Below are 10,446 nucleotides of genomic sequence, written 5' to 3' on the forward strand. Positions count from 1 at the left end.
ATCCATCCATCCATCCATCCATCCATCCATCCACCTTGGCTGCCCTTCTGGGGCATCTGCCCCATAGGGCAAACCCTGGGAGAGATAACATCAGAAATGCCAGAGCCCCAGCAGAAAAGACAGCAGCACTCTCATATTTCATGTTTTCCAACTAGAGAAGATCCCGTCCTGACACAACCTTTTCATCTCTCATTATCTTTATGAATAGCTTAAAAAAAAGTATCATTTCTGGCACACTGGCCATGCTGCTGAAGAGCTGTTCTTCCACCTCCTTCTTCACCCACTCAGACGAAAAGCTACAGGTAATGTTGGGGAGTAAATGAAAGGCTTTCCATGGGGAAATAAGCTAAAATAGTAAGCAAAAGGCTGATTCTTAAAAGCAAAACAGCTGAAGATGTCACCAGGAAAACACGGTGATGAAACACTCCTGGTCCTCGGAAATTACCTTACGTGCTCTTGGAAATTACATTCTGACTCAACTGGCTCAATGCGTCTGATGCCACTTTGCTAATAGCTTTTACTTGACCTGAATACCCATGGTTTTCAAGGAAATAATGTTCCCCGTGAAGAATGCCACCACCCAGACCCAAGCCTTTCCTAGCTTTCCTGAGAAAAGCTTGGGTTAGGTGGTTGCTGTGATTTCTCCAGCTCCTGGGAGCAGCCTACCCTGGTGAGCTGTGCTCCCACTGCCACGTCCTCGTGGCCAGCCGGTTTGCAGGGCTGAGACCAGCTTGCTGCATGCTAAGCTGCATGGGTGCACCCAGAGCCTGCTCAGCTTTGATCTCACACCTCCAGCTGCCATCTCAGATGGGTCTCCTAACGCAAAGTCCAAATTGCCTTTTAATCATGCGGCAGGCATCTCCCTGGAGCATTCATCTTGCCTGATGCCCTGCCTGCCCCTCTCCCTCCAGAGATGAGTCTGGCTTCTTACGCAAAGCTGGTGACTCATTCCCCAGGATGTGTTTGCTTAAAAGTTGCCTGATCACCTCTTTCTCTCATCACTGCTTCCTTGCTTTTCAAATCGGGAGTGAAGAAACGGTGACACACAGGCACAACGCACGTGTGTGCTGAAATTGCACAAGCTGCTTGCAGGATCCCCCTTTCCTTGTGCCCTGTGTGTCCCCAGGCCATGTGTCCCTCCTGTTGTGGTCAGCAGTCAGATATGGAGAAGCATATGTGTCAAAGCCCATCCTTTCCTCCCTGCTCCACCACTTGGGCTATTAAATGATGCGAGCTCTCCCTGCCCCCCCAGCTTTGCACATGCCCTGGGGCCATCCCAGCTATAGCAGCTGCCTGAGAAAGCCGGGCTGTTATTACACCTGGGAAGGTTTCCCCCAGGTCCCCTTTGGCCACCGAAGCTGGCCACTCCAAGCCACACTCGAGCAAGCTCCAGACCCTCAAGAACCCTTCAGAGATGATGCCGTCAGTGGGCACGGCAATGCACATGGTGTCTCGGGTGGGATCTAGCAAAGGCCTTTGATGATGACGGGTTGTGCATTGCTTCCTCGCACCAATACCATCCAGCATCTCGTCCACTGTGTTTGCTGGAGGTATAGACTGGGCTGAGGGTCCAGCAAAGCTTCCAGGGCTTGGCTGTTGTGAAATAGATAAATTGCTCGATGCCACACCGAGGGGCTTGGAGGACATCTGGGAAAATTGTGGCATCTTCCTCCCTGACCTACAGCACAGCAAGGAACCAAAGGAACCACGGGACCGAGCTGCAGCCAGGACATCTTTGCCATGGCTCAGCAGCCGGGCAGGCAGAGTGGGACAGGCCCACAGCACTCAGAGGGCAGGTCTCCTCCTCCAGACCATGCTGGCATGTCCTTTATGGCACACAGTGAGATGAACTAAAACCAGACTGAATGGCCATGCTCAGAGGGTTGTGGTTAGGAGCTCAAAGCCCAGCTGGAGGCCAGTGGTGTGCCTCAAGGGTCGGCACTGGGTCCAATACTGTTTAACTTCTTTATTAATGACCTGGATGATGGGACCAAGTGCACCAGCTTTTAGAAGATACAAAACTGGGAGGAGTGGCTGATCCATCAGAGGGTCGTGCTGCCATTCAGAGGGACCTCAATGGAGGAGCTTCGTGAAGTCCAACAAAGGGAAGTATGAACTGCTGCTCCTGGAAAGGAATAACCCTACGCACCAGTACACACTGGGGGCCAACCAGGTGGAAAGCAACTTTGCAAGTAAAGACCTGGGAGCTCCTGGTGGACAAGAAGATGACCATGAGCCAGCAATGCACTCTCACAGCCAGCAACATCATGGGCTTCATTAGGAAGAGCGTTGCCAGCAGGCCAAGGACAAGAAGGAAGAAAGTTTTGATTCCTCCTTCATCACCAAGCCCTGCTGCCACTGGTGGAAACTGGACTTGCACCTTGTGGGTGTTTCAGGTATTTCTTGCCAACTCTTAGGTCCGGAAAAGTGCTGCATGAAGGGGCTTTAACCCCATTTCAAGGGTCGGGAAGCAGGACACAGACAGAGGGAAGGGACCTGCCCAGCATCAATTAGGCCAGTGGTGAGTTGGGAAGGGACCAGTCTCTTCCCTGAGACCTGGTCCAGTTCCCTCTGTGCTGGGTCATGTTCTTGCAGGTCATATATGTGTATCCGAAAGTTGTGAGTGTACCCAAGAGTGTCAAACAGGCTGGACCAGTGACTGGCAGGGATTGCTGAACAAGTTCACAGAAAGTTGGAATTTTGTTAAATACATTAAATAAAAAAAAAAGGCAAGTGAAAAAGAGATTGTCCCAAGAGATGCTTTGTGTTCAAAATAAAGCTTTGTTTCATGGAAACTAAACTTCTTGGGGAAAAAGAGCAGTGTTCAGCCGAACATTACTAACACTGGGAGGAAAACAGAAGTCGTTTTCCGATGCTCTGAAAGGGGAACCAGCCCCTTGCTCGTGAAATGCTTCACGGAAATGGTTTCTTGGGTTTTGTTCAGTCTTATTTTAATTGCAATGAGGGGTTGCAAAACCAGAGGACTTGGTGCAAGAAAAAAACGTCAGGAACTGGAGCATCTTCATGGATGGCCAGCAAAACTGCTCAATGAAAAAGCAGTGTTGCCACAGCACAGGTGGTGAAACCTCGAAGCGGGGCAGGATCCTGGGTTGCCTGTCCATTAGTAGCCACCAAAGGCATCCAAACCAGAACAACTATGTGAATGAAAACCCGAGTTGTGGGGGCACATGTGCTGGCTGGGAGACCTGCCCCGCTCATTGGAATAAAAGGATATGAATAATAATTGACTTTAAAGCCACGCACGGTGAGAAGCAGCGGCGCGGTGCAACCTCCTTCCCCAGTATGTCTGCATCGGCTAAGGGCTTAATTGGTGCAGTTTGGGGTTTCGTTGATAGGCAGGGATGTGGAGCACCACCATGTTGCTGAGTCCACCTCTGATCTTGTCATGGTGTAAATCCCAGATAGTGCTGCCGAAGCCACCGGGACTGCCTTGGATCTGCCACAGCAGAGCTGAGCTGGGCCACCTCCCCCGTTCAGCAGCGGGGAGAAGTCCTGGCAGGGTTGCATTTCAGAGGAGCACCCAGAAGCCCAGGTGCCTCGCAGGACCAGGCTGAGGAGCAGTGACCACCCAGCTCAGGGTGGGGAGAGAAGCCTGTCGTGGTATTTGGTGGCCCTGCTTGTAATCAGACCCAGCAATGTAGTGAGGAGGGAGAGCACAAAGGCTTGTGAGCCAAAGCCTGGCAGAGTCATCATGTTTTCTCTCAGCTTCTCTCACCTTCTCCCGCTGGACAGCCAGGCTGGGAGCTGGAGGGGCCACGCAGCACCTTCTCTGGGAGGCTCTGCACTGCCTGCACCCATCTCAGGTTTTCCCCATCCGTCTTCTTCCCCTGCCCCAAGCCAGCATCCCAGCAACAGCTTGGGAGAGGTGGGTGAGGGGCACAAAACTCACCCCCCAGGCGTGTATGGGGGGGAGCTGGGTTAGGGATGCAGAACTGGGTGCAACCTGTGCCCTCCCTGCTCATTTACAGCCCTTCCTGGTGGGTGGTGAAGCTGCTTTCGCAATTGTTTCCTGTGAAAAGCCCGCACCAGGAAGCTCGCCACTTAGCCTCCTTGAAAAAGAAATATTTTTCTGCAGGAAATTGCTTCTTAAAAACAGCCCGGCTGCCTGGGAGAAGCTGCCGAGGAACTGACGTGTGTGCAGGGAGGGTGGCCAAGGATGCCGGAACTGCGGAGCCGGGGAGGCAGTGGAGACACGAGTAGATCAGAGGGGAGGTGCTCAGATAGCACCAACAGGTCCTGCCCTCACTGTCTTGGGCCATTCCTCTCTTGCCTGCCTGTTTTCTACAGAGGAAGGGCTTTTTTTGGCATACAAAAGGAGAAATGATTAGAAATGGGGTATGTAGGTACATATTCAACCACACACTGTGCAGTTTGTGTCCGATATATGCATAAGACAGGCTTGAGAGTAGATGTTATTGGCTTTTTAAGTCCCATAAACATCCTGTCCTGCTCCATCATTGCAGTGACAGACTCTGGAGGTGGCACACCGCTTCCATACCTGCTCATTTCAGATCCATTGCTGAAAGGGTAAATAATCTTAAATATTCTCCAGTTCTTCCTCTGGAAGGAGCCTGGAGCCCAGGAAACGGTGGCAGGGAAGAAGGGAAGTGGTCATTGCTCAACGATGTTTTCCCAGTTTAATTAGATTGGAGCTGCCCTCCCTGGCTGGTGGAGCCCAATGCGGGTCTTGGCCCCCGCTTAAACACGAGCCCCCTTTCTCTCTTGGGTTTCATAGAAAGTGCAGGGACCTCTGAAGTTCTCATTTAACCAGCTATCCCAACCAAAGCCTTGTGAGAAGAGCTGGGCCAATATTTCCCAGACAAATTAGTTTTTGGCTCTGCAGATTGGATTTTTTGCACCCAGGTAGAAGCATGCCCTATTCCATAAAAATGCAGAGGTTTCCTCAAACCCTGAAGATGGAGATAGACTTTTCTTGGGTGCCCAGTGAAAGAATGAAAGGCAATGGGAACAAACTGAAGCATGGGACATGACAGTTTGGCATAAGAAAACACTTTCTCACTGTGAGGGTGGCCAAACACTGCATCGGGTTGCCCAGAGAGGTTGTGGAGTCTCCATCCTTGGAGATATTGGGATACCCAACTGAGATGCAGTACCTGCCTTAGCAGATGCTGCTGTGAGACACGGGTTGGACCGGACGCTCCTCAGAGAGACCTCCAGCCTCAGCCATTCTGGGCTTCTGTGACCACTAAGAGATGATCACAGAAAACAGAAAAACGGTGTTCTTGGAGCCTTGATTTTTGCTGTGGAGATGTTCAATGGGAAGCAAATGTCCACGTTCCCCAAGGCCTGCAGCACTCTGCACACAGCTTTGCTCCCCTGCGGTTGCCACAGAGCTTCTAGATCTACCTGGTGACCTGCACGGTGGAAAGGCGAGAACCAGTCCGAGAAGAAGGCTCCTACATCAGGTTGGGTTGCGCAGACACAAAGGGGGGACAACTGCCCCGAGCTGCCCAGCCCCTGTACATGCCTTCTGGCTTTTGCACAGGAGGGGCTGGTTTGATTCTTCTGCAGGAACATGCCAGAGAATAATTTGTAGTCTTTGGACCAGAATTCATTGACATGTTGATGTGAAAGTCTCCAAGCACTGCAGCAAAAGTGTCTCCTGGAGAGGCAAAGGCCCATTTAATAGAGGAAAAATGGCACCACCAAGGACCTGGCCGTGCAGCTCGCATGTGCTTGTGGCTGCCTCATGCTTCACAAGATGGTCCACAAAGGTTTCTCCTCGTCGTGGTTATTCCCCAGCCTACATCTACCTGCCTTTGCTGGGGCAGCAGGGGGGGAAGACGCTTGCCAGGGCTTGGCATCCTCACAGGACAGAGCCCACCAGACTTTGCCCTGAAGCGGGGCTGTGTAAGGAAGGGGAATGTGTTCCCATTGCTGAGTTAGATGCCTGCAGTGTCAGAGCTGATGCTCCATGGGGACCGCTTGCTGCAGAAAGAAGAGCACTGCGCTTAGATCCTCCCGCTGAGCATTTGTGGGTGAAGCGCTTCACCAGGCCAAAGTCATTTGACATTTTTCTCGGGGGCGGGTGAAGCTAATGAATCCAGATTAGGCAGTGCGGAGGCTGGGGAACTAGATTTCTGCTGAATATATATGAAGACAAATGTAAATTCTAAACTTTCTAGGGAGTATTTTTACCCTGGCTCAGTGTTAACTTTGATAAAAATAGTCACAAATTAGTGCAGGAGTAGAAAGCAAATTTGGGCCTTTTTTTTTTTTTTTTTTTACTGTTAAAACCATGCATCTATTTCGCTACCAGAAGTTAACCTCTTACATGCATTAATGAAACATGGGGTAAACTATCAACAAGTGCCCTCCCCTGACAAAATAACTCCTACCTCAATTAAGTAATTAGGAAGGAAAGCTGAAGTTAAATAAAAAGCCTTTTTTTTTTTAAAGAAAGAAAAAGTGATTCAATCTGAGAAATTCAGCACTGCAAGGAGGATGTTAACATCACACCAGCCCACTTGCCTGATTCCCTAGCACCCAAACGCTTGCAAAGGTGATGGGGAGGCACCAGCCCCATTCTACAGATGGGAAGAGTGCAGTATAGAAAATTGTGATTTTGCTCAATGTCACAGACCAAACCAGAAGCCACCCTGGGAGCCCAGGTCATCTGAGCAAATTCCCAGCTGACATGCTGCTCACAAAATACTGCTTTGAGCCGCCAGTCTGTCGTCAAACTGCCAGGAAGGAGCATCCTCTCTTGGTACTGATGGATATTTGACCACAGGCACCTGAGACAGGTGAAGGCTCCTGCTAGAAGGAGCTTAATAGCTTTATGGATTGATATCTGGGCCATGAATCATGCCTGATATTTGTTATTAGATGTTGCAAACAGCTGACTGAGCAAGGAGAAGATAAGTCCTAGGAAGGTTTAGCTGCTACAGTCCAATGTTGTTGGGGGAAGGGCTGCTTTGACAGCTGAGACTGGAAAGAAAACCCTTTTGGGGTGCAATGGTGTCGAGAAAGTGCATGTTTAAAAAAAAAAAGCAGCAAAGGCATGCTTTTCAGAGGTTCATTTTTAAAAAGAAAATGTGGTTTAACTTCTGACCAGCTTCTGATTGCAAATACTTTTGCTTTACTCTTCAAATCCTCAGGAACCTTAGCCCTCACCTAAGCTGCAGTTAGTACCATGAGTCCCCTCGTGATGTGACACTTTCTTCACTTTACTCAGACTTTGGCTGCTCTCTTGGCTCAAAGTAACAGCTGTCACGTCCTTGGAAAGCAATGCCCACCACAGGGGCTAAGTCAGGACCTGGAGTGAGTTTGGGGTAGACATCTGCTAACGATGCATTTGCCTCCTGTTCTGCCAGGTCTCACAGTTACAGTCTTTGTTTCTAAAACACGAGACAAAGACCCAGGTGGAAAAGAGACATCAAAACACAGCCTGCGGGCTTGGCAGTCAGAGAACCTGGGAGAAGAGAGGTGGCGGTGATGGAAATCAGGAACCCGAGATGGTGGCTACATCGGCATCAGGGGAGACCAGGATGGATGAGGGCAAAAGCAATCTGAAGCCAAGCCAGCAAGACATGGCTGTGGGCATGAGGAAGTTGCTGGTCACCATGCTGGGCATCGAGTAGAAGGGCTGATGGAGGAGAGAGTCTTTCCGCAGCAGGACAACAACCAGAAGGACGCACACAGCCCTGTGTATTAGAAACCTGAGGACAGCTGTGGTGGTAGGGCATGGAGACGATGGCAGTCCACATGTAGAGCCATTATTGCTTTGTGCTGCCCTTGTCACAAACACTAGGGACTCTTTGGAGTTGAGCCAAAACCTGCTCATTTCTGGACACGTGCTGATCTTCTAGCTGTCAGCAAAGCCACGTACATGGTGAGACAAACACTACCGAGACCCCTGAGCCCCAGCCAGCCCTGCTGTGCTGGAGGAGGTGCTGGCGCACAGCATCCTGGCCCCAGCTTACGATCTGCCATGTTTCAGGAAACCTTGCAGGTGCGAGGTGCCTTCTCCTTGGGAAGGGATTTGAAGGGGGCACCCACGGCTCTCTGCAGAGCAGAGATTTCTTCTTTCATGGAAGAAGTCCCCCTGGATGGCAGCCCCGGCTGCTGCGGGGAGGATGCAGGGCCTGGCAAAGGGAGCCTGGCGCTGGAGGATGATAACTCGGTCTGGCTTTCGGCTGCGGTGCATTTTGGAGTGGCTGACTCAAGAGGGCAGCATGCCGACAGGCTGGCACCAGCTGCTGCCCACTGCGCTGCCCGGCCTGCAGCTGCCAGCCCTGCCTGCGCCTGCCTGCTGGGTTGCAGGGGGAATTCACCAGGATGAGCCGTACTCCTGAGGGCCCGGAGATGGGACAAGCGAGGGGAATCTCTATTGCTCCCCTCCCAAGGTCCCTCAGCTCCTGGCTGGGCAGGCAGAGGATGCCACACCACTGTTAGGTGACATTATTTTGCTTTCGCCCTCGTCAGGGTGAAATCTGGTCTTGCCTCTGCAGGTGATGCACCTGGAGCCTGTCCCAAAACTTATGTGGTTGCTAATGCAACCGCAAAATGGAGGTGAAACATTTCTCTTCTGGTTTCACAGCACTGCACACCAGCGGTTACACCTGCCTCCCTTGCACCACAGAAAAGCAGCCAAGGAGTCCCTGTAAGATTTCTGGGCACTGTTTTCAGTACACCAAGGGCTTTAGACCCAGATGTAAGTTCTTTGTAAGCACAACCCGCTGCTGTTCCCCTTATGAATTGAAGGTGCTTTGATAAACATTCTGAAAGGTCAGCTATTTTCACTGTGGCTTGCATAAGAACCTCAACATCCTCTGCTGCAAGAGCAGCGTTAGTAACTTCCTACTGCAACACTGAATCACAATAGCTTCCCACAGCAACCAGTGGTAAAAATAAACTGGGCAAGGGGAAGTGGACGGCTTCTCCTGTTCCTCTTTCTTGGGCACACTTGAGTCACAAAAAAAAGCGATGTAGAACAAGCCGTTTATTTTGCTGATGCCGATGAAATCCACAAACGGTTTGGAGCACAGTCCTGCCGAAATCACGGAGTGTTTTGTAACGGGATGCTCAGCGTGCTCAAAGTTAAGCATGTGCTCAATTGCTGTGTTGAGTCTGTATTTTTCATTAGGATCCAGACTTATGAATTAGACTAAAAGGAGACAGGGACCCCAATGCAGCCGAGTGCTGCTTTTGTACTAAAGACAGAGGAAAACGGCCTCCTTGGGATATTTTATGTGTCGAGGGTGTATAAAAGACCACTGAGGAGACAGTGGCTCTGTTATGGTTTCAGCAGTAGATCTTGGCTTTGAGAAAAGCAGATCTTGACTGGATAAAAAGTGTTCTTAAATCAATCTGATTTGTATTTTTTGCCTTGACACAATGTCATTTGAACAGCGCAGTTTTAAACAATATTAAGACTAAGACTGTGTGTGCGCGCGCGCGCACATGTTTGTTTGCCTGTGGGGGGGTGTTTTAAAGAACAATATCTTTCCTGTTACACAAGATACAGCCCAGGTCTTGAAATTCAGCCAGCTGGGAAAAAAACCCTGTCGAGACCTAGTCAGGTCGCTGAGCCTGGGAATCTGCTGATGAGACAGACCTTGCCTCTTCCCTCTGTAACAGTATTTGCTGAGAAAGTTTATAGTTAGAGGCTAAAGAGAACAGAAGTTAGGGCAAAAAAGGAATGGCTCATCTGCCCCAGACTGGGGAGGAGGAGCCGTTCCCCCTCCCACTGATGCCCATGGGAAGTTGGAGAGCTTCTAGGATAACCCAGGTGAGAAGGGACCACAGGAGGGCTCTAGTCAAACCTCCTGCTTAAAGCTGGGTCAGCCCTGAGGTCAGACCAGGTTACTCCGGGCTGTGCTGAGTGAATCTTGAAAACCAACAAGGATGGAGATTGCACAACCTCTCTGAGCAACCCATCAATGTTTGACTGCCTGCACGGTGAAAATAGACTGCAATAGAAGCAGCTCATACAAAACCACGTTTTTAATGTCATCCTGCTCATTAAAAAGATCAAATCTATTTTGTAACAGGAACAGTTTATGTGAGGCGCGGAAAACTTCTGGTACCGGAGAACTGATTCACATGAAAAGGCATGTGAAAGATGGAAGGAAACCAGAAGGATGCCTCCAGTTACATTCCTGTCTTGAAATTTCAGTATTGCCTCACAAAAGGTTTGTATTTATAGTAGTGGATGCCAATAGGGAAGATACTCTAAAATTAAATTAGGACGCACAAATAAAATCATCTATTTTGAGGCTCGTTCTGAGAACGAAAGGGAATCCTGAGGCTTAAATGACTCTCAGCCAGTTTTATTTTGGAACTGTACGTTGCTGTCAAAGACCGAGGCAGGGCTGGGCATGACCCACTCAGACCCCACGCGGGCCTCCACACCTGCTGGCCCGTGGACCGCGTCACTTCACTCCCATAACGAATTCTTAA

This window comes from Pygoscelis adeliae, unplaced genomic scaffold (genome assembly GCF_000699105.1).
Source record: "Pygoscelis adeliae isolate BGI_AS28 unplaced genomic scaffold, ASM69910v1 Scaffold94, whole genome shotgun sequence".
NCBI lineage: Eukaryota > Metazoa > Chordata > Aves > Sphenisciformes > Spheniscidae > Pygoscelis > Pygoscelis adeliae.